Source organism: Camelus bactrianus, chromosome 26, assembly GCF_048773025.1.
Source record: "Camelus bactrianus isolate YW-2024 breed Bactrian camel chromosome 26, ASM4877302v1, whole genome shotgun sequence".
NCBI lineage: Eukaryota > Metazoa > Chordata > Mammalia > Artiodactyla > Camelidae > Camelus > Camelus bactrianus.
In genome coordinates this window covers 22929350-22954011 of record NC_133564.1, presented here as the reverse complement: position 1 = coordinate 22954011, position 24662 = coordinate 22929350, and the positions used below count along the sequence as shown (strand labels likewise).

The following is a 24662-nucleotide window of genomic DNA, read 5'->3' as shown; positions in this document are numbered from 1 at the left end:
CAGAGAGCATGTTTGGTCTACCAGGGCGTATGGGAGTGTTGCATCACAACGTTGTATCTTCTCTAACACATGACTTGTGTTAGCTGGCTAAGCAGAAACAAGTCCTGTTAAGATGCGTTTGGGTGGGGTGCCTTTTTCTCCATGGCAAGGTAGAGCACACACTCTTAAATCCAAGTATCAAGTGAGTCCAGCCAAATATCTATTGTAAAAGATGAGTAAACAAAACCCTCAATTAAATAGAGTTTGGAGACCAGAAGGGGGTATTCTCAGGCACTGTGCTGATGGCAGCATCCAACCAGAAGAAGACAGACTCCTTCTCTTTCCTGGCAAGGACTCAGCCAAGGAAAAGCCACGGACTCCTGGTGTCCTGCAGCCCTCCCAACTTCCTTTTCCTCTCTATAAAAGCATTCTTCTTCCCTTGCTGAGCGGGGACTTGCCCGTGGCTCACCATGATTACAGACTCTGAATTGTAATTCTCTACTGATCCTGAATAAACTCATCTTTGCTGGAGAAATATCTGGCAGTCTGTTTGTTCCAGGTCAATACTATAGATAGAAATGATGAATAAGAGATCTATTCATCTGTCTATGAATAGGAATTGCATTTTAACAAGGACTTTAAAAAAACCAAATAATTAACTAAAATAGACTAATTCACATTATACATTGTGAACTATATACACTCAATTAGAGAGTTTAATTAATTTAAATGAGCATTTTTAAATACACAGTGAGAATTCTAATACCACCTTACATCCTTTCTTCCCAACAAATGTTGACTTGTTGACTTCCTTCGATGTGACTAGTAGCAGTGTTTCTGTTCTAGTCTGGTCCGAATTCTCATCTGATGTTAAGCCTCCAGGTTCTATTGATCTTTTTATATATCTTCTGTGTGATTCTAGTCCCAGGGTGTTTTGTTCTGAGGCTGTCACTCATGTATTAAAGGCAGAAAATAGTCTCTTGTATTACAAATGTTCAAAGTGCTGGTTTTAGATACAGTATCTCCAGCAGCTATATTTAAAGGGGCTGCATTTCTCCGAGGATCCCTGTTAAATGCCTGCCACATAATGGGAATGTTTTCTCTCTTATTATGTGAACTCACATTTCTCCCTCTGGCTCAAACTTCTGCATTCTTCCTTAGTAGGGCATTAGAAACATTTTAAACTTAGCAATTTCAAGCAGGAAGAGTAATTTCCTGATCAGATCTGAACAGATATGACCCCTCTAATGTTCTAAGTCAGTTAACACTATGACACTTTCAAACATCATTTAGCGTTCCACCTGGGAGCAGAACTTCAAGGTTTTTAATTGTTCAACCATTTCATACTCACTATTCTATGGCCCTTATTAGAATCATGTAGCCCAGATTATGAATAGAATACGTTTAAAAAAAAAAATCTTCCCAAACATGTACTACTTGAATATAACTGCCACTTTACCTCTCAAAATTTGATCCCTCTAAGAGATAGTTCATGTTTTAATCTATCCAATTAGTGCAGCCAGAACAGAACCAGCTGGGGACAGAAGGGAACCAGCGGGCCACTCAAATGCCATGGTTTTCAAAGAGTATAGGGTATAGTTTCTATACCAAATTTTCCTCCTAAATTCTATAATGAGAGGTATTTCAGTCATTACTTTAAATTTGAAAACTAAGTTATTCCTGTATAAAGGGTTATATATTATGTTTCAAAATGTTAATATCTGAGCTGAGTTTAGTGAACAGATAACTTGGAACAAGAAAGTCCCTGGTAGAAGGCATAAGAAGGGACAAATGTGCCTTGATGCTTTGTGCGATGGGATGAGGGAACAGGAGCCAAGAAGCCAGTTAACACGGTGGGGAGGGGGCACTGGAAACTGGCACTGTCCAGCTCCCAGCACTGTGAGGGGCTGCCTAATCTGAGACAGTTGCTTTTTGACAGTAGTCATAAAGCCTGCAGAGAACCTCTGGGTCCAGACTAGCATTGCCCAATAGAACTTTCTGCAATGGTGGAAATATTTTCTGTTTTCTCTTTCCAGTATGGTACCCACCGGCAACATGTGGCTACTGAGCATTTCATATTTCTAGTTTTGTTTCTGTGTTTTGGTTAATGGAGGTGCTGGAGATTGAACCCAGGACCTCGTGCATGCTAAGCACACCCTCTACCACTGAGCTATACCTCCCATCCCCTAAGCTGTTCAACTGTGATGAATGCAACCAAGGAACTGAATTAATTTAAATTTTTAAATATAAATAACCACATATGCCTAGTGGCTATTGTATCAGTGCAGGTAGACCATGACAGTTCTTCTGACAGTTCTGCCTGTATGTTGCCAAGACCAAACAAAACTCTAAGTGTTTAGCTCCTCCTTTTTCATCTTTTTAATGGAAAGAATATTTCCAAATGAGATGTATCAAACTAGTATTACTCCTGTTATTACTTCCATATATTGACTGCCTACTAAGTACTTAGTACATTTATTATTATTTTAATTTTAACAACAGACTTCTAAGATAAATATTCATTTTTTTATAACAGATCAAAAAACAGGTTCAGAGAGGCCTTGAAGATAGTAAAGGACAGCGCTGGAATTTAAACCTAGATCTGTCTGACTCTGAAGTCTGTATTCTTTCCTCTACCTCACACTAAGGCACCAAACAGAAAAATATCTTACAATTACGTCTGCTTTTCTAGATCAAGCCATACCTTTATTACATTCCATTAGCATGAATAATACAATTTTCTCTCACTCCATCATTTTCTGTACCCATCTCTATTTGATCCAGCCAAAGAGGGTGACTGACGTCTAGAGCCGAAGTGGCTCTCTTAGGAAACACAAATGGAATCATAACAGACAAGGACAAATTTATGGCTAAAAAGGCCATAAACTGCTATTAGCACCCTGGGATACAGTTACTTTGAAAGCTTGATAGGTAGCACAGCTGCCTATCACTGTTACTGGCAAGTAGGTTCTCATTTCATCTCTTCAGAGCTAAGACGCAGAGGAAAGAAAGCAAAGCAAGGATTTATTAAGTGACAGAACACTCCCAGAAGGGAGAGCGGGCAGGCTCAGGTGAGCAGCTGCCCTGAGTGCCTTTGGCAAGTTGCTTATATGGGTGTGAAAATGATTGGGTGGAATATTCATTGAGGAGGGAGGGGTTTGGGGGTCCATAGTCCCTGATTTTCATCTCAGCTCTACCTTCCTAAGGGGAGGGGGGATTTTCTCCTTATTTGGTCTTGATCAGAAGTGTCAAGGCATTGGCACATGATGGGTACTTTCTATCTGCAAGGCTAATTTTATTGTTATGAGGGCTTAATGAGCATAAGGTTACATTCAGACACTGGAGATTCCTGACTTTTCCCGCCTTCCTCTGTCTGCCCAAGGACCCCATTGTCACAAGATGTATGGTTTCCTGCCACCTGGCCCATCCTCTCCCCACCTCCTGCTTCCCCCCAACCCTGCCCCTGCCTTCTCTGCTCACGTCTAGCTAACTGCTGCTCTAATGTTACCATGCATGTTATCTGAACTAGCTATTCATAGCTGAACATTGGGATGGATTGACCCTGGTATGACTCAGTTCAAATCCCTATGTTCTTATGATAGGCCATTAGCAAATTAAGAATTCTACATAGAGCTCAGCTGTAAGCTAATAATTTATTAGTTTAGAGAAGGTCTCAAGCTTTATCAGTATCATTATGCAAAAATATTAACTGCTTGAAGATGTAAGACATATATGAAAATCAAACATAAGCAAAAGGATTCAAATAAATTCATGAGAAGCAATATTAATTTCAGAGAAGGCAGAAAAACATAATACAGCTGACAGCACAGTTGTAAAGAGAATGCCAATTAATACATTTTTAAGTCTCTTCTTCAGCTGTCGGACTTAGTTTTCTCAAACCAGAGTTTAGATAGCAGTAAAATGAGCAAAAGTGAAAAAAGAAAGACTAAGTATCCAACTAAAGCCACAGTGTCAAGAGGAAGCCAGGGTTTTGAACAAGTAAGTGAGGTCAAGGGTCAGCTATCTTAGGAGCAAACAGTACCCCGAAACATGAGCTTCAAAGGAACTCTTAAAGCTAAGAGTTAGTCCTCAGGAAAAACCAGGCGATACACAGAGTGAAAGCTCATGGTAACTGGCAAAATAAGAGTGGGTCAGGTACGCATAAAAAGCCCACGTGGGTGGGCAGTTGGCATCGATAGGCCAAGGGTGGCTGAAAGTAAGGAGAAAAATGAAGTCAGCAACCAGAAAATACAAACACTAGAAGACTGTAAGACAAGACAAGAAACAAAGCCTCCTAGAGGACAGGCTATGCTCTGGTCTGAATGTCTGTTCTTAATGTCTGTGAACCCCCTAAATGTGCATGCTGAGATCTAATGCCCACAGTGAGAGTATTAGGCAGCGAGCCTCTGGGAGGTGCTTAGGTCATGAGGGTGGAGCCTGCATCAACAGGATTAGTGTTCTTATAAAAGAGACCCCCCCCCCCACAGAGCCCCCTCACCCCTTCCATCACTTGAGGACACAGAGAGAAGGTGCTGGCTGTGAATCAGGAAGCCGGCTCTTATCACAGCTGGTGCCTTGATCCTGGACTTCTCAGCCTCCAGAACTGTGAGAAATAAATTCCTGTTGCTTATAAGGCACCCAGTCTGTGGTGTTCTGATATAGTAGCTCGAATGGACAGTATAGAAGCCTAGCTACTGAAGGACCAGGATTTAGCAAAAGCAGCCAGTTGTAAGGCCCGTACATAGAGCTGACAGTGAGCTACATGCAAGCCTGACTCACTGCTGAGTGAGTGAGCTGTTCCCCTCGAATCTGGGACACTGAGGTCTCAGCTGGTGTGGGTGAGTAGTTAGACCAACAGAAGCCTCAGCTCTGTCTTTAAAGATGGTGAGACCCTTCCTGTGTAATCTTATTGAGAAGGGATGATGGCCCTAGGAATGAACATTGAGCACACCTCTTCTTGTGGCTGGCTGCAAAAAGGTCGGGGTGCCAGGGCCCTGACGTGCCCGTGAGTAGACATGGAGTGGGGGCAGTGGCAGCCTGGCAGGCAGCAGGGAGCCCAGTAACCTCATTCTCTCTACCTCCCACGCTCCCCGCTAAAGGCATAATTGGAGTTAACCAGAGATTTTCATCCTGGTCAGTGTAGGGACACCCTTTGCAACATTGGTGTTTTCTGTCGGCAACCCCTGGTGATTCTCTTTTCATTTCAGGATCCCCTCTCTTCCCCGTGAAAAGCAAATGCCTGTGTCTTTCCTGGGTCATTTCATACCCAGGAAAACTGCAGAATGTTCCTTCTGTATTTGCTCCAAGGGTGGGGAGGACTGTGAGTACAAGAGGCCACCCTCCTCCTACAGTCCTGATAAAACGTCCCCGATTGTCTCCGCCAGTGCAGGGCACGCTCTGGGAAACTCACATGATTTGATGCTCTTCCACTGCGTCCATTTCAGTACGTCTTTACTGTTTTTCCCATCCGTGTGTGTGAAGTCATAGCAGTTGCACTTAAGTGTTTAGCTTGCTTTCTTTATTTGATAGGAGACTTGGCTTCTGGGAGGAGTCAAGGATGGGGAAGAAACATGCAAGGTGTATCTCGGGACCCATTCCCAAAAGGTCAGCAGTGAAATCTGCTTTTACCCATTTCCACCTCAATTTTTCATAGTTTTGCAGATGTTTGATTCTCCCTCTTAACTCCAGGGTTTTGGTTTCTTTTTGAAACTATTCATCGTGCTAGAGTCACAGAACACTGGAGCTACTTGGCAAACAACCAATCAATCTCATACTCATCATAAGAAAAGCATTAAAACCAGCAAAACATATTAAGAATATGCCTGAAGACGTTTGTAGATATTTTCTGTAATAAAGAATGAAGTTTATATTCTGTCTAGTAGCATAATATGCCCAGGAGGAGGCGAAGATGCTACTGAACAGGGAGAAAGAACATTGCAGAGACTTCTCCAGTTATGCTGTTTCAAGGACGATGTCCTAAGATGGAGCTAAATCTAACAGTTGGAATAGTGTTTTCTCAGACCTAATTCAAAAAGCATTAGCTTCTGGAAATCTTTTACTTGTTTCTTTGTTTACAGTCATTTTGAACATTTGTTTTCTGTTATCTATGTTGAAATTTGAAAAGAGCTGGATCCTAGGCTGGGAACGTGACCTGCTTTTGCTTAAAAAGGCATTTGTTGGGTAGCATCTCTGCGTGATTTTTTTTTGTTATCAGAGGTGAGAAGGGTAAATGAAGCTTCCAGAATCAAGAAAAAACTACAAAAGCAGCTCAATTTTTAAGTGGTATTGTCTTATATAACCCCCTGGAAGACACCCAGTCCTCACTTCGAAGAGCTCTTATGAGTCAATTTGTCATTTGATATTTGGTAGAGTTTGCAGTAAGTTGGAAAAAGTGAATTCTTCTATTAAACTTCAATAATAGACCAGATCCACTCAATTCTGTACTGTAGTTCCTCGAGGGAAGCTATTTTATCTCTTTTCTCTCTTTGCCTGCTCCCAATATCCAGAACAGTGTCTTACGCGTACTACAGGCCGAATAGTGTTTGCAGAATTGAATTGAATTTTGGAAAATTTTCCTTCTTTGGTGTATGGAACCAAAAAAACTAGCCAGAAAGGTTTGCCACCCATCTGCTTCCCCATCCGCCCTCCAAGTGTCTGCCTTTCCTGGGACTGGCGATAAGACTTCCCAGCCTCCTCCCTGCCCCCCTTCCTCCTCCTCCTCCCTCCCTCCCTCCTCCTCTTTCTTGCCTCCCCTCTCCTGTTCCTTCCCTTTCCCCTCTTCTTTAGAGATTCTAAGCAAGAAATCTACACACACACAGAGCAAAACCAACAGGAAAATAAGATGCCAATTTATTAATAGCTGGGCAAGGACTCAATAATTCCGATGCAAGGCAGATGCCCCTGAGTAAGATTATTAGGAGTCCACTTAGCTTCCAAAACACATCAAGATGGGCAGGAGAAGGTCTTACTGTTAAGACAGCAGCCCCATCTGGGTCCTGGGATGAGTGCATAGAGCCTACCCCCTGGACACAGGAAACAAAAGTAGAGTGCCTTATTGTATATTCTTGCCTCCTTTGTCAAAGATTAATTGACCAGTAAGTGTGTACAATGGAGTAAAGACAGTCTCCTCAGCAAGTGGTGTTGGGAAAGCTGACAGCTGCATGTAAATCAATGAAATTAGAAGACTCCCCCACACCATAAACAAAAATAAACTCAAAATGGCTTAGAGACTTAAGCATAAGACAAGACACCATAAACCTCCTAGAACAAAACAGGTAAAACATTTTCTGACATAAATCTCAGCAATGTGCTCCTAGGGCAGTCTACCCAGGCAACAGAAATAAAAGCAAAAATAAACAAATGGGACCTAATTAAACTTATAAGCTTTTACACAGCAAAGAGAACTATAAACAAAAGAAAAAGACAACCCATGGAATGAGAGAAAATATTTGCAAATGATGCAACTGACAAGAGCCTAATTTTCAGAATATGTAAACAGCTTATACAACTTAACAACAACAACAACAAAAAACCCAATCTGAAAATGGGCAGAAGACCTAAACAAGCAATTCTCCAATGAAGACATACAAATGACCAACAGGTACAAGAAAAAATGCTACATATCACTGATTATTAGAGAAATGCATATCAAAACCACAATGAGGTATCATTTTACACCAGTTAGAATGGCCATCATTAAAAATCTACAAACGATAAAAGCTGGAGAGGGTGTGAAGAAAAGGAAATCCTCCTACACTGTTGGTGGGAATGTAGTTTTGTGCAGCCATATGGAAAACAGTATGGAGATTCCTTAGAAAACTAAAAACAGACTTACCATATGATCCAGCAATCCCACACCTGGGCATATGTCCAGAGAAAACTCTGATTTGAAAAGATATATGCACCCCAATGTTCACACCAGCACTATTTACAATAGCCAATACATGGAAGCAACCTAAGTGTCCATTGACAAATGACTGGATAAAGAAAAAGTGTTATATATATATATATATATATATATATATATATATATATATATATATATACACACACACACACAATACACACACACACACACACACACACACACATATACAGACACACACATACACACAACAGAATACCACTCAGCCATAAAAAAAAGTATGAAATAATGCCATTTGCAGCAACATGGTTGGACCTAGAAATTCTCATACTAAGTGAAGAAAGTCAGACACAGAAAGACAAATTTCATATGATATCACTTATGTGTGGAATCTAAAAGAAATAATACAAATGAACTTATTTACAAACCAGAAACAGACTCACAGATGTAGAAAATAAACTATGGTTACCAAAGGGGAGAGGGGTTGAGGGGAGAGATAAATTAGAAGTTCAGGATTAACATATACACACTACTATATATATAAAATAGATAAACAAGGACCTACTGTATAGTACAGAGAACTATATTCAATATCTCGTAATAACCTATAATGGAAAAGACTCTGAAAAAGAATATATGTATGTACATGTATAACTGAATCACTCTGCCATACACCTGAAACTAACACAACTTTGTAAATAAACTATACTTCAATTTAAAAAAATAATAATGCCTGGCACACAGTAAGTCAGTCTCCAAAAAGGGAGCCTACTATTACAACTTGTAGCCCTAGTTTGGCATTGACTGTGAAATACGGTGAATTGTATTTATTTGTAGACCTGAGTTATCTCCTCCCACTGGATAGTTTACTTGCTGTGGCAGCAACAATAGCTGCCCATTTCTATGTCCCTTCCATCCCCGCCCCAGTGTCTTGCCTGATGCACACAAACAACACAGGTCTGCCCACACAATGGACTTAAAAGCACTAGAATAGACGTGACCCTTTGTAACAGTTCACATCTTACTAAATCATTAATCGCGACCCACCTTAAAAGTGCACTAAATAAATCAATCAGCCTTGTAGGCACTATACAATTTATTTACTCAATACAGAAGATAACCTAAGTTTGTATTTTTGCATAGATCAAATGTATTTTTAAAACAGCGCTTTGTTTGAATAAAGTATTAGAACTTATTAATCTTTTATCCTAACTTTTAGCCATTGACAGAAGTTCAGACCTTGCCAACATTTTTTTCCCCTCCATCTGGTTAAGAATTATTTTCCTTAGATTTAATCAGATTTTTCTATTACAGAGCACTCTTCTTATCAAGATCGTTTAGTAAGTTCCACAAACGCGCAGAGGTTGTTGAAATGTCGTCCATAATTGAGGGTAAAGATGATTCTTTACAGTCCACATTCTGTGCCTTTTTGCTTTACCAGGGCAGGTTTATGCCACACCCGGGCTTGGAACGGCGTCCAAACTCCTCTTTGGGTAGACAGACCCCTTTTGTAAGTGTGTACGCGTTTCAAGCAAATGCCTCTCAAACTCAGCTTGCAAAAATCACAATTAAAAAAAACTGTGAGTATGGGAAGTTTACATCACATTAACTCCACACCATCACTCAAGGCAGAGATTCTTCCAGAATATGGAAGTAACCAACAGGGCCCCTTTGTTGCTGCCATGCATTTCTAAAAGAGCAATTCCAAATCCAACAGCCCGGAGGGGCACACAGTTGGCCCTGGGCGCGCCTGCCAAACGCCCAAGGACGGTTCCCAGGAACCTTCCGCTGCCGCTGAAGTGTTGACAGGCTCACGAGCAGAAAGCCTGGGCTGTTACTAGGAATATATAGCTCAGAGAGTCAGGAAGACCTACTCAGATTTCCCTGATCATCCTCCCCTCCATTTCTCTCTTCCAAACAATTCAGTACAGATTCTCTTTTTCAAACCTTCCTCCAGTATTTACGTTCCTGCTTCCCCCCATCCGGAAAAAAAAGAAAAGCTTTAGGGTTCTTCATGCCAAATGGAGTCAGCTGGCCTCCCTCTCTCTGCCCCCCAGTTCTCTCGGATTCCGGGGGTGGGGGCGGGGAAAGGCGGCCTTGGCAGCAGCTCCCTCCCGGGTCTGCCCTCATCTCACTTGGCACCGCCCTCGCCTCGTGCTCGGTCACGTCTTCTGGGGCCTCACGGGAAATGGAAAGTATGGTTTGCGTACAAAGAAATGCGGGAACCCCTGCAGTCCATGAAGCTTTTCATTTTACTTTCTTCTAAAAAGCTTTTACTTCTCTAAAGTGACATACAGTATAATGGTATTCTGATGCTTTTAGGGACTTCAGTGCCTCAGTCCACAAGACAGTAGTTCTAGACAATGAAGCTCTGAGTTGGCACATTTAAAAGTAAGATCAATTCGACCTCAGTAAAGCTGGCGGCGGGGGAGTTAATGAGTCAGAGAGAGAGGCGGAAAATGCTAGATGCCCCAATACTGATATTCTTCTACAATAATAAAACCACTGACATTTAACTGAGGTACCTGAGCACCCAGAATAGAGCCTTCCTTTCTCAAGTCCCCCAGGCTGAAGGAGGCCATGTGACTGAATTCCGACCAACGGGATGTAAGAAGCTCTAAATGCTCTTTGAACAGCGTGTCCCCAAGTCCATCCTTCCAGCTCTTCCTCAATCTTGCTGCCTGGACCAGGGTCTTGGTGCCAAAGGCAACATCGTAGGAATGACAGAGTAACAAGATAAAAGGAACCTTGCATGATGCAGTCACACCACCATCTGAGGAGTGTCTTATCTCTGGACTATAACATGAGAGAGAAATACATTCCTATGGTGTTTATGCCACTGTTAATTTGAGTTTCTATTTTAGTTCATGTAGCCAACTGGATTTTAAGCAGACATGGGTTTTCCATGCAGCAAATGAAGCGTAAACTTCAGAAACCCTCCCTTATCTGGGATTATTCCAAGGTGGGAGGAGGAAACTTAGTTTTGTGTTTTCATGGTCATTTTGTATTTTTTCTTAAAGGGGTCCCCCAAATTGCATAGGCCTTACAACCCTAAATCCATACCTTATCCTCAGTAATTCAATGAAGCTTTTCATGCATGCCTCTTCTGGTAAGCCAACCTGAAACAGAGAACAGTAAATATGTCAGTCTGCTCCTACATTAGGTAAACTTGGACGTACTGAGCGAGATTAAAGAATATTACAGCTCACTGTTTCTCAAAGTATATACTTCTAGATGTTAATGACTGCTGTAACAAATAGGAGTTTCTGATCAAATAATTTGGGGAAATGCAGTATTAGCTAAAATAGTTGTGTCAATGTTTCTCACTTCAAGATTTCTCAGAGGATTTAATATACAGATGTGAATAGGGACTCTCTCTGAGAAAGAGAATGCTGTGTTTTCTAAACTCATTGCACTACTAAACCCCACTTTTAAGAAATAGCTCATGGGCTAGTTTTCTGTGGAGCACAATTAGAAATACTCAGAAGGTCTCTGCTGGAAACATTTGTAGACTATCTCTTAGAGCAGAGTCTGCGTTTTATTTTTAGAGCATTAATGGAACAAGGTGATTCTTCTTCCTCATCCTATTTTTTTAAGTTACTCCCTGTCTGGAGTTTGTTGCCTGCTAAGCATTAATTCCAACAATACTGCCATTTTTAGATTGACACTGCCCATCTCTCAAGTCACCAACAAAAGCGAGGAGTATTATGTACAGAGCATTAGATCACCTGTGCAGGAAAGGGTGTGACTTCAAGGGAATTGGGATCACACTGAGGTTTTATCTCCCATGAGGAGGTTTTTTGATAGTGATGTATGGAAAGCTACAACCACGACTGAGAAGTGGCTCTGCATAAAATACCTTTTGTTCCCCCATATGTCAATGCTTGTAGAAATGTCCCAGTTCATTTACGGGTGTTAGATTTTCATTATAGGGAAATAATTAGCCTGCATGCTTCTTGCCTGTAAATGAAATTGAAGTGCTCACACTTGTAGTTGTCTTCTTGGGTTTCTGTGACAGAGTGCCACAAACTGGGTGGCCTAAAACAGCAGGATTTTACTGTCTTCCAATTCTGGAGGCTAGAAGTCTGAAATCAGGCTTGTCAGCAGGGCCGTGCTTCCTCTGAGGCTCTGGGCAGAATCCTTCCTTGCCGCCTCCTAGCTTCTGATGGTAGCTGTCAGCCTTGGTGTTCCTTGGCTTAGGGCTGCATAGCTCTACTCTCTGCCTCTGTCTTCACATGAGTTTTCTCTTTTTACAGAGGTTAGAACTTCAACATATCTTTTGGGAGGATACAGTTCAACCCGTACCAACACCAAAGAACCCTTAATTATCTGTTGGGCAGCATGATGTCATGGTGCACAGAGCTCTGAGTTAGGAGTCAGAAGCTCTGAGCTGGTGCTGGGCAAATGTCTAGCTTACATTTCTATATATTATAACCGAGGATAACAATACACACCTTGATTTCCCTCTAAGGGGAAAGAAAGGTGACAAAGATATAGGAAAGTGCTTTGCGGCCTTTCAATGACAATAGCAGTGCTGTTGCTGTCTTACAGAGAAACATGGCCAATGTGGGCAACGGAAGTTTGGTATATCAGCTCATACTAACTTTAAACAGTCACTTTGACCTCTACCTTCTACGGCTCCTTACTAGACAAGGATAGGTTTTTTTCCTGACCTTGCATTGTCAACTAAGTGATGTCAGGTGGTGAGGAGAATCCTTGCAAGTACAGCCAACTCACAAATTGCATATGAAGCACTGAGTAATGGAAAAATGCCCATATTGCATTAATAACAATTCTGTGTTTTAACTCAAGGTAAAGGACTGAAAAATGTGAGTGGAAGGCTTTTTGAAAGACAAAATGTTAACTAGTATATCCAAAATTACTCAGCATCCGTTGTACATAAAATACTACTCTTGAAGCTTTTGATGCATTAATTAAGAAACAGCAGAGCTATGGTTCATAAACTGGTGTCCTAGGTCTCTAGAGGCACTGGGGTAGTAATAGGAATTTGCATGCTAGTTCTGATTTTGCAAAAGTCCCTAAAATCATATTTTAATTTAGTTAGCACAGCACAACTAAAATGTTCTTCTTTTTTCTTTGGATTGAATTTCTTATATAATTTTGATTATACCCGTTATCTCCTGCTGGGTAAATGTTCTCTTTGGCAACCATACATCTTTTTAAATAAATAAAAATGAATTATTTATGAAGACATATTCAAGATCATTTAAAAATCAAAATGGAGTAACTGGTTCAGGCATCCAAAATGGACGCGGGTGGCCACTGTGGATTTGGTTTCAGACACACCTCTGCATCATCGAGAACCTGATTTGTCTGAACTGTATTAAACTCATGGACACCATCAGCCATTTTCATGATAATATCTGCTAATATCTGCCAGCTACAGTCTTATAGTCTCAACGTTGTAATTTATAACTATGCAACCATTTCAGACCCCAGTTAATCCTTGCTTAGCAAGCGCCCTTACTTCTCGCTGGCTCCAATCCTAATTCTTGACAAACATCTTATATAACTTTGTATTTTTTGCCTCTCCCATTTTGTTGTTTGGTGGAACACGATTCAAGTGCTTCTTGAATCTGTGCTGTGTCTCTTAGTCTACAGTTTCCACCTTGACTTGAATAAGGCTCTCTTCTTTTCCTTAATATAGATTGTTTATTATTTGCATCAACATTTATAATGTGTAATTTTTTTGGCATACAGAATCTTAAAAAGCATGAGAATAAGGGGAGATTTTAAGAAGGGAATTCCTAGTAGTTAAAATGTTGAGAAAAGGGTAGATTAAAAAGGTGAATACTGATCATATGACCTGCATTTAATGAACAGAGACAAAACAAGACAGTCTTCCAAATACTTTGTTCTATTTCTACTTAAAACCATTACTTGACTTAAATGCCTTTTAACTATGACCTTCTAGAATTTCCTGAACAGTTTTCCACTATTTAAAATGTAGTTGGTTGAGTCCTTTCACATTTCAGAATGTCCTGTTATCATTTTAATGATTGATGTGGAGTGTGACTTTGTTCTAAGCACTATAAGTAAACAGAGCCAAAACACTAGAGAGAATAATTTATATATTTAGGCCAAACCTCAGACAGGGCAGAATGCTTTTATGATACAATACTTACAGTAAGACAAAGCCTGGGTGGGCAGGATCACCATTCCTGAATAATCTCAAACCTCAAATCAGAATATTCTACACAAGGAGACAGTGATGTTCTAGTACATTTACTGAAGCAATCTGCCCTGTTTATGATGTGACAGTCCCACGTGGTTTCCCACACTGTCTGGAACCCCTGAACAATCAATAGACACCGCAACCCTGACCATTCTTAGCTGGTTTCTGTCACTTTCCCTAAATTTTAATATGGTCTTATTTATCATATATTTTTTCTTAGAGTAGAACAGGTCCTTATAACAAAGCATTTTTCACTCCCTGGGACTGATGTTCCCAAGAGCCAAGGTATGTTTTCCCTTTCATTCAGAGGCCCAACGATAAGCCACTCCTCATCTTTACTTTTTCCAATGATTGGTCTTAAAATCAGTTCAGTTCCTTGAAAGGAGAGGATAGCACATAACATTCTCTGTTGGAGGGCATATGCAGTGAGAAAAATCACTCTCTAAGTGATTTTTTTTAAATGTATACCTTCTTATGAGGTATGCTGTACATACAAACCAGCATTAAGGCTACAGGTCAATGACATCTTATGCAGTGAACCCACTTGTGGGGCCACAACTAGAAAAGAAATCAAATTTTGTCAGCCCTCCAGAAGCTCCTCAAGGCCACCTCCAAGTCACTCCCAACCCTACTTCACCCCAGAAAATAACCATTTCTCTGACTCCTCTCACCATAGATTAATTTGTCTGATTTCAGGCAGTATTTACTCTTCCGTACCTGGCTCAGAATTCTGTTTGTTGAGCTGCTGAAGCAGTGATTTGCTCATTTTTACTGCTGACTCATACTCTGTGGTATGAAAATGCAACAATTTATTTTTCCATCCTATCTTGGATGGACCTTTGGGTTGTTTCTAATATTTGACTCTTAAGAATACTGCTGCAATAAAAATTGCCATGCCTGTCTTTTAGAGGACCAATGTACGTATTTCTGTGGATATATATCAAGAAATGCCGTTCCTGGGTTCTAAACAGTGGTGTGTTGGAGCAGTCTTGCACCAGCTTAAAAAAGCCCACAGCTAAATCTTTAGGATATTTACAATTCAGTTGTTAAACATAGACATTATTAAAAGTTGTTATATAAACTTACAATAAAGTAAATTATTTAAAAATTAATAGTAATAAACACTCAAAACCTTTCCCTTCCTTATTTTTCTTTTACTCCATTTTGCTATTATCTGTGCTGTCAACATTATTTGCCTTTATTACATTTGTATGGTAGAAATACAATATAACGGTGTGCTACTCTGTATCTTTTCTCAACTGGGCATTTAGGAGCATCACGTAGCATTACATTGGTTTTAGTGGTAATAAATATATCATGGAAATTGGCAATTACTGAAAATCAGGATCTGGCTCAGTGTTTTGCTGGTCATCAAGAGCTACAAAGTTGGAAAAGATATTAATAATGCAGATTAAGTATAAATGTATATCACACAGGTAGCCATGACATTGTAAATAGCATAAAAATTGAGAAAATATTTTGAATATTTGAAAACTACTATTCAATTCGGCAAAGAATTGCTTTTGGAACTGACAAGTGAGTGAAGTTCCAACATGTCTTTTTGGTTTCACTTTTATCTTACGTGTGAACATAAACAAAAATATCAATGAACATATATGTTGGAAATCCACTTGGCTTAAACATTCATCAGAATACCACTGGTAAGAACATATAATTATGTTCAGTTTTCTTAGAAAAGGCCAGTTTTCCAGTTTACACTCCCATCAGCAGGATATGAGAGTTTTAGTTGCTCCCTATATACGCTAATATTTGGTTGCAAGTACTTTTTTTTTTTTTAATTTTAGTCATTCTGATTCTTCTGTAGTGATACCACATTGTTGTTTTCACTTGCATGTCCCTAATGACTAATAACGTCGAGCATCTTGTCAAATGTTAACTATTTGAGTATCTCTCTGGGAAGGGTCTATTTTTATATCTTTTTTGCATTTTCTTATTGGATTGTCTGTGTTTTTCTTATTGCTTTGCAAGAGTTCCTTACATATTCTTTGTCAGATATATGTCTTATATCTGATGTCATTTCTTCTTCTGTATATCTTTGTCAGATATACATCTGACCACTTGTAGTTTGACTTTTCCTTCTCTTAATTGGACTTTTAAGATCTTAATTTTAATGTAGTCATATTTATCAGTATTTCCCTTTATGGTTTTTGTGTATCATTAAAAAAAATTGCCTACCCCAAGGTCATGAAGATACTCTCCTCTGTTACCTTCTAAAAGCTTTATTTTTCTTTCATATTTAGATCCATAGTGGTCTTGGAATTGATTTTTGTAGGATGTGTGAGATGATGTGAGATAATTTAAATTCTTTTTCTACCTAGGTATCCAAATTCCACCTAATTTTTTCATATGGATACCCATATACCATTTGTTCAAAGTACCATCTTATCTTACCCCATTGCAGTGTAGAGTAACTAGTCAGAAACTGAACTGCTGTATATGTGTGTTTCTTTATGGACTCAGTTCTGTTCCATTGGTTTATTTGTCTTTCCATGTACCAAGACCATAGTGTTTAGAACAAGGCTTGATATAAAGTTGTGTTAAGTCCTCTAACTTGGTTCATCCTCAAGATCGGCTCTTTGTATTGTCATAAAAATTTTAGAATCAGCTGTTTCTCAACTTGAGAGAGGGAGCCAAGGGGAGGGGATGTCACGTAACATAATCCATTGGTGTATATGTAGTGTGAAAAAGTCTCTGATAATGCATTAGGTTTGTGGGCTAGATCAATAGAATCACTTCGGTATCAAATAATAGAAATCTTCAAACCAACTGATTTAAATGTTAAAGAATTTTGTTGTGTCACTTAACAAGAATCTATCCAAGGGAATATGGCTCCATTCATGGTATGATCAGTATCTTTGGGTCCACTTCTATATGATTCTGTCTTCCATGTGTTTTGGTTTTATCTTCAGGCTAAGAGATCACTGCATTTTCAGGCAATATGTTCACAAACAACAATATTCAAAGGAAAAGGCACTGCTTTTTTGTGTCTTTCTCAGGACAAAAAGTCCTCCAACCAGACTTCCCCTCTTGCCTCACTGACCAGAATTATATCCCATGTCTTTGCATAAATCAATTACTAGTGAAGAGAATGGACCACCATGATGGACTCAGATAGGACTTCAGATTAGGCTTATTTCTCATGACGTACATGATCTTGCAGAAGTAGGTATCTGAACAAAAACAGAGTGGTGAAAGTAGCTGGAGGGTAAGCACATAACAAATTCTGCTACAATTTCCCTTTGGTTATTCAACATTCAAACACATTCTACTTCTACCTGTACTTCCAAAGATAAGCATGCCTGTGTGAATTAAAGTGATTGCTTTCTTAAAGGAAAACAACCCAATGTCTCTTTCAGTTAGCTCCAATTCTAGTGTCTCTGGATGTTGAAGTTCAGATATACTTTCTCAGGATCCAGCCTCCTTAACAGATTTGTGGTGTGGAGATTACCAAAGAAGTTGAACCATCTATGACTAGTGTTGGCAAATATTCAGGTGTCTTTAGCAGGAAAGTTCCTTCACAAATGTCATAGGAATATTCATTTCCTAGGCTAAGGACTAGCATCAGAGCACGTGTCTGCCCCATCTCTGAGTCTGAGAATTCATGCTTCACATCCTTGACGCTCTGTACCTTATCAGTTATCTTGGTCTCCAGTCAATGGCCTATACCTTGATTTTATTCAAAATAATAGCCTTGTGTGGGCAAAGCACCACATCCAGTATTTCCCTAAACTTTTGTTTCTTTTCTTGGCTAGAGAATGGTTAATGGGAAGTATTTAGGCAGTGTGTGGCAGACTAGGCTCATCTCTTTATTGTAAGACTTTGTGAAAGCTACAAAAGTAGACCATACTCAAAAGCATCCTAAATCACCCCTGCTAGTTCTTTTTATTTTTGTAACTCTTTTTATTGATTTATAATAATTTTACAATGTTGTGTCAAATTCCAGTGTAGAGCACAATTTTTTCCCTGCTAGTTCTTTTAATCCTGTCTGTGTCCAACGGTACAATGGGTGATAATCTGACAAAATATTTACAACTGTGGAGCAAGAGTCATCCAGCCTAAAATAATGGGGCCCTAACTCCTCCACCCAACTGATTCCATGAGTTAGCGTCTGTTCCTCACACAATCCAATTCTTTGTGCTATTTTATGATTTAACCACCATTCATAGTCGCCAATAAGAAAACTAACTCTGTATTGTTTAAACAGAAAAGGAAATGGTGAAAGGATTTTTGAGTAGGCTCAGAATTGGCGTGAACCAGAAAACTAATCTTAGAGGTTGCATAGCCAAAAATAAGGGCCAAAATCCTGCCTTGGAACAGGTGTGGTGCTGCTAGCACTTCTGTCACCGCTGACACAGATACTGCACGAGGGCCTGTTAACACCAGTGGACCTGGACACCAGCTGTCCCTGCTAGCAGTGCAGCCAAGATGGCCTGACTGACAGTGTGTGTGGGGGCCTGCATGGGCTGACCACTGGTGGACCCACACAGGACCTGCAGCTGCCATCTCCCACTGCCCTGGTGACAGGAGGCAAAGGGGGGCAGGTTCCTGGCCACCAGGATGAGCCCTCCTCCTACACCTCACTCCCCCTACCCCCCCCCCCCACCTTCTGGTTCACTTATCCCAGGACAGGCTCCTGGTGCGCAAGCAACCCAGTAGTCCTGTCCTGGATAATGAGGGGTTGCGGGCCTGGCGAGAAAGGAGCTGTGAAGCCCAGAAAGCAGTGGGGAGATTTAAGAGCTAAGATGAGAAACAGAAACCCCGAGGCAGGTCATGGGATCACAGATCACCTTGAAATGATTCATTTAATGGGGAAATTATGAAGAAGTTTGATGAGGAGGGAACCTACGTCCAATCAGAGCTCATACACAGCTGGGTATGACAGCCACATCCAACAAAAGATCATATAAACCATTTTTTAAAAAAATCACAAGTGATTTGGAAATTATTCGACTGGAGGAATTATAAGACAATTTAATCACTTGGCAAGTGGTTTTATAAAATACGTGAATTTTTAGTTTTTCTAATTTTTAGTTTTTCATATTAAGATGTTTTTAAGTTTCTAAATTTACATATCAATTTTTATTACCTGACTGGTTATTAAATATTTTTAATATCTTCTTTAGTTAAAAGTCTACACTACCAATGAAAATATTAGGCTTCTGGCATGCAAGAGCATTTCAAACTTCCTCCCCAAACTGTGTGAAGACACTCAAATTAAACACTCGCAATATCCAGGCTCTTAAAGCAGAAACTTCTTTATCATGATTTTAGCCATAAAAAATACATAATTTCTTATTTTTCATTTTCCTTTCCTTGTTTACTTTTCAGCCCTGGTGAAAGGGGACTACCAATGATCGTTGGGGTTTTTGATGCAGAAATATGTAATGAGGTTCTTCCGGAGATTCCTGGGCCCTGGCTGTGCTGGACCCGGGTTATTGGTCTGCAGAAGTCATGAAAGAGTAGATTCAGGTTTCAAGGGTTATCATGGGATTATCAGAAGGCTCCGCTCGCAAGCCTAGGTACAAGACCTTTGTCTTCTGGAAGTTCCCTTCTTCACTTCCCAGAAGGACCGGACTTCTATAAATCCTCTGACCCTCCATCTCTCCGGAGCTATCTCTATGCAAAAGCAAGCAGCAAATCTCACGGCAGTTGGCTGGGCATTTTGAAGTATTCTTTGTCTCTCTCCATTTGACATCTGCATTGACCCAAGGTCCCTTATGTCAGTATAGCAGGGCATCACTGAACCCTCTGGACTCATTTCCTTCTCTTCAAGGCATGAACATTCAATGATTATGAAAGTTTCATTGCTGCTGCTCAGTGTATGCTTATATGTAAGATATTTTGTGATTCCAGTTAATAAAAGATATCAATGCAGAACACATATAACAAAGGCACTTTATCACATGATTGACCTGTCTGATCTTGAGAGACAGTGCTTCCCCATTTTACTAGTCATCCCAGAACTTAAAAGAGGCCTCCAAGAGACTGGAAATACTCACCAGGCGTCGAGAGGACTGAGCAGCTGCTGTGCTGACCCCATGATTTTGACCAACATGTGTAAGCAGTTTCATGCTTGGATCACATCCCAGCAGCTCTGCTCCAACTTGGTAAGAGGAAAAGAAGAAAGCACAAGGTCAGGAGCTGTCTGGAAGTCACGGGTTTCCTCACCCCTATTTCTGTACATCTTCCCCAGCATCACAGAATGATGAGGGTCAGGTACCAGAGAATTTGGTAAACAGGAAGGGAGAATTCCAGCTGACATACAATCTTTGTACATATCCAGTTGGACGAGTTCAGTTTCATTCATTTCACTGAATTTGATTACAATTTATTGAGTTCCTCCAAAGTAGACAGATCTGTGTTCAAATGTCTTATTTCTGGTGATATGGTTTTAAGTGGCAATATGACCTCTTGGAAAGCCATGTAACCAATCTGAGGCTCAAGACTAACCATAACTAATAGTTAATCAGGATAGTTGGTTAATAGTAAGTGATGCAATGTACGTGATGCCTGGCACATGGCAGACAATCAGTGCCAGGTGATGCTGACTTCGTTTTCCTGATTCCTAATAAGGATGGTGCGAGCATGACAACAATAAAACAAAGAGCTTTGGCAGACTCAGTTCTCATTGCCACAAACGGTATTAAATACAAGAAATAAAAATTCTGGAGCCTTTCCAAGTAACTGACAACACAATACAACATAATGGAAAACAAATGCCAAGTGAAATCTCAAATCATGCAAAAGTGCTCTTGAGGGAACTTCTCAAAGCACACACACATCTATTGATAACATTTGTTAGGTGAACATAAGATACACTATTTGTATTTCTTAGCAGAAGGATCACGGGAGTTGGAATCATAGGAATGTACATCAATGGCACTCTGAAAAACACTGCCACTCCCCTGCACCAGTACTTCTACTTCCAGCAGACCCCGACCTATCCGTGTACGGACACCATAAATCAATTTTCCCAGGACCTGATAGCCTCTGGATTAATCATACTCTGAGTTTTGAGCTAAGAGAGTAAACAGAATACAAAGAGCTGAAAGCAACCATAAATCTTTCTGGATCAGCAAACTTTGTGTCAATGCTATTCAGGCTCCCTCTTAAATTTTTTTAATTGAGATAAAATTCACCTAACATATTTGAAGCATTTTAAAGTACACAACTCAACAGCTTTTAGTATACTCACAATGTTGGATAGCCATCACCACTAATTCCTGAATAGTTCCATCACCCCCCTAAAGCAAACCTTTTCTAAAGTAAACATACTTCTGGAGGGGAGACCCATAAAGTCCAGCACTAACATCTATACATTCATACATTTGTAGATTTGTTTTAATTCCAAAAGACAACAAAAACATTAATGTATTAGGGAAAAGGGGTCACTTGAAACAGGGAGAGGGAAATACTAAAACGAGTATCAATGATCCATTATTCTGGGCATTGTAGTGGCCTGACCACAAGGCAGACTCCAATGATCCCTGCCTCCTGATAGTCACAACGTGTGTGATCTCCTCCCACATCCTATCATGATTGGTCCAAGGGACCGACAGAATACTGCCAAAGGGATGCTATGTCATTTCTGAGACACTGAGGGTTTTGCCTTGCTCTCTCAGATCTCTTCCTCTGGGCGAAGCCAGCTGCCAACTCACAAAGACACTCAAGCAGCCTTTACAGTGGCTCAACCATCAAGGAACTGAGGCCTCCTGCCAACAGCCATGGGAAGCAGCCATCTTGGAAGCAGTTCATCCAGCCCCGTCAAGCCTTCAATGAAGGTAGCCCTGGCCAACACCTTGGACAGAGCCTCCTCAGCGAGCTTGAGCCAGGACCACCCAGCTAAGCTGCTTCTGGATTCCTGACCCTTAAAAGCTAGTGTGATAATAAAGGTTTGCAGTTTTATGCTGAATTTTGAGGTAATTTGTTAACAGAGTAATAGACAACTACTATAGCAGTGTTAGTATAACGATTCAGCAGGGCTGCCAGTAGAAGACCAAGGACCTGTGCCACACAGAGCAAAGCACCTGAAACACACAGACACATAGTCAGTGCACAAATCCTTTAACTGGCACTAAGCTTGGGCAGGTTGGACGGCAATGTCCTTTACATGGTCCTTTCCTGGCTAGCAGGTGCCCTGTTGCATGCACCTCCTCCCCCAATCAAGACAGTCCTTGTTCACAGAAAACCTATCTCGAACAGAAATCAACACATGGTGTGATTTTCTTCTGGGCTCCATTTATGCCTAGAGATGGAGGACTTTTACCCCCTCAGTCTCCATCAGGATGGAGCCAAGAGAAGGCTAAGTACCTTCCAGAAGAACCTCCCAATTTTTCTGTGTTTCCACCAGATTTTTCTTGAAAGAGGTAAAACAAATCAGAACAAAACAATTTAAAATAAATGCAGATAAAATGGCAAACCAATTTAAAATAACTAGGGGATTAAGGACAGTTTGAAAATGTTCGATCATGTATTAATTCCTTCATTATTCCTTAATTTTCTAGAAATGGGCTGGTTTCTCGTTCCCTGCTTAAAAATTTACTCAGATCCTCTATTCTTTGAGTTGCGTAAATCACTCTACAGTGTTTTCTTTTGGCACCAAAATGTGTTTGTATAATTCAAACCTCCAGTCTGTTCAGATCTTGTTGAAACTTGTTAAGCTTTGCTAACTCCCAGTAAAGTAAATGCACTTCTAGAGTCTGGGCTGCAGGTGGGCTTAAGCCATGTTTGACTAGATGTTTTGGCCTGATATCATCAATTTCTGTCACCTTGTCAACAAGTTACTAGAGGTGGGGTTAATTTTTTTTGCAGGAATGTGACCGAAAATGTGTTTAGATCCTGGGTTCTGGTTTTCTTGGATTTGCAGGGCCTCTTAGATGGCAACTCTGAGAATAACCCAGATGCTGTTCAGTTACTAACATCAGCAGACGGCAACCAAAGGAGTTTATCTTGTTTCATCAGATAAAAACCTGACACAGATGTATTTTGTTATTTGGGTGAGAAGGTTGGACACTGGATTCATGGGCCCACTGGTTTTTAAAAAAAGGCCAAAAAGGGGCCATCAAGACACTGCTTTGGACCCTCAGAATCCAGAGTTCAGACAAAGTGATAATGTCTTCAAGTCAGATCCTTTTCTCCTTTCTTCTCATCTATTTCTCTTGGTCTATTTGAACTGTCTGTTATTGGTGAGCTTACTTATTAATTTAAAAAATTTGTTGGTTACATTTTGAACTATTTCAATGATAAAGAAAAGCCCAGAAACAATACAATGGAAATCTGTGTCTACAACATCAAGACTGAACAAATGTTAAAATTTAGATTGTATGGGGTTTTTTTGGAGAAAGAACATACTTTAGACAAAGTCAAGGCTCTAGCCATGTCAGACAGGTGGGATTATACCCAATGGCCCACACTCCTATATAGTCCCCTCCCTAGAATCTGTGACTTGTTTCTAATTAACAGAATGTGACAAAGATGATGAGATGTCCCTCTCTTGATTAGGTTATATTATACGGCAAAGGTTAAGGGGTTTTGTAGATGTGATTAAAGTCCCTAATCAGTTGACTTTAAGTTTACTAAAAGGGAGATTATCCTGTTTTGGCCTAATCTAATCAGGGAGTACCTTAAAAGAACATCTGGAGATCAGAGACTTGCAATGATACAGAACCTCTCTCCTCATTGCTGGCTTCAAGAAAACAAGCTGCCAGGAGTTCTACAGCTGCAAGGCAATGAATTCTGCCAACAACCAGAGGGAGCTTGGAAGCAGACTATTTTCTAGTTGAGCTTCCTAATAAGAAACTGGTCTGGTTGACACTTTGATTTCAGCCTTTAAAGATCCTGCTCAGAGAACCCAGCGAAACCTTGCCTGGACTTCTTACCTTCAGAGACTATAAGATAATAAACAATGTTAGTTTAAGCTATTAAGTCTGTGATAATTGTCATTCAGAGATAAAAAACGAATGCAAACCCCGATCTCATTCCTCTGTCTCCTACCCCAAAGGTAACCGTATGAAATGATCTTCTACTTGACTAGAAGGTAGAGAAATACAAATGTAAACAATGAGATGCCATTTCACACTCTTAAAATTGACAAAAGTTAAAATGCCTGACAACTCCAAATGTTAGAGTAACGAGGAGATTCATACACTGCAAATGGAAACGGAGATTGACAGAGCCATTTCAGAGAGAAATTTTATGATGCTTACGTGAGCTAACAAACTCACTTTTAACATGCTTTCATACTTTTTTTTTTTACTACATCTATTCTACATAGGTTTTAATACATGTTATCCATAAATAATATTTGGTGGTTTGGTTGTTTAAAATTTTATATAAGTAGCATACTTGCAACTTCCTTTTTTATTTGATATTATGTTATCAAGATCCATCTATTTTTGATACATATACTCTTTTAAACTCAGTAAAATATTCCATTATCTTACAATACCACAGTTTATCCATTCCACAAACTATACTGGGGTAAACACACCCATCTTCACCTTAGGGATTGTTTCTCTAGGGAATAAACCTAAAAGGGAAAATTTTAAGTAAGGCTGACCATTACTGCAAATGTTTTTGGTCATCCTGGTTTCTTCTTTGCTA

The 24662-nt window shown here is 40.1% G+C and overlaps 1 long non-coding RNA gene across 2 annotated transcripts in view; it reads right to left on the bottom strand.

The window, feature by feature from the left end:
* Positions 1-24662, bottom strand: part of LOC123616382 (uncharacterized) — a 166446-nt gene that overhangs the window by 16535 nt on the left and 125249 nt on the right. Inside the window, exons 6-7 of one of the 2 annotated variants that reach the window (XR_012502485.1) lie at positions 20060-20163; positions 10907-10962 (exon numbers count right to left, since the gene is read on the bottom strand). This is a non-coding gene — a long non-coding RNA (uncharacterized LOC123616382). Of the gene's footprint in view, positions 1-8921; positions 10963-20059; positions 20164-24662 lie in introns of those variants that run through there. The other variant, XR_012502484.1, reaches the window with a different exon arrangement.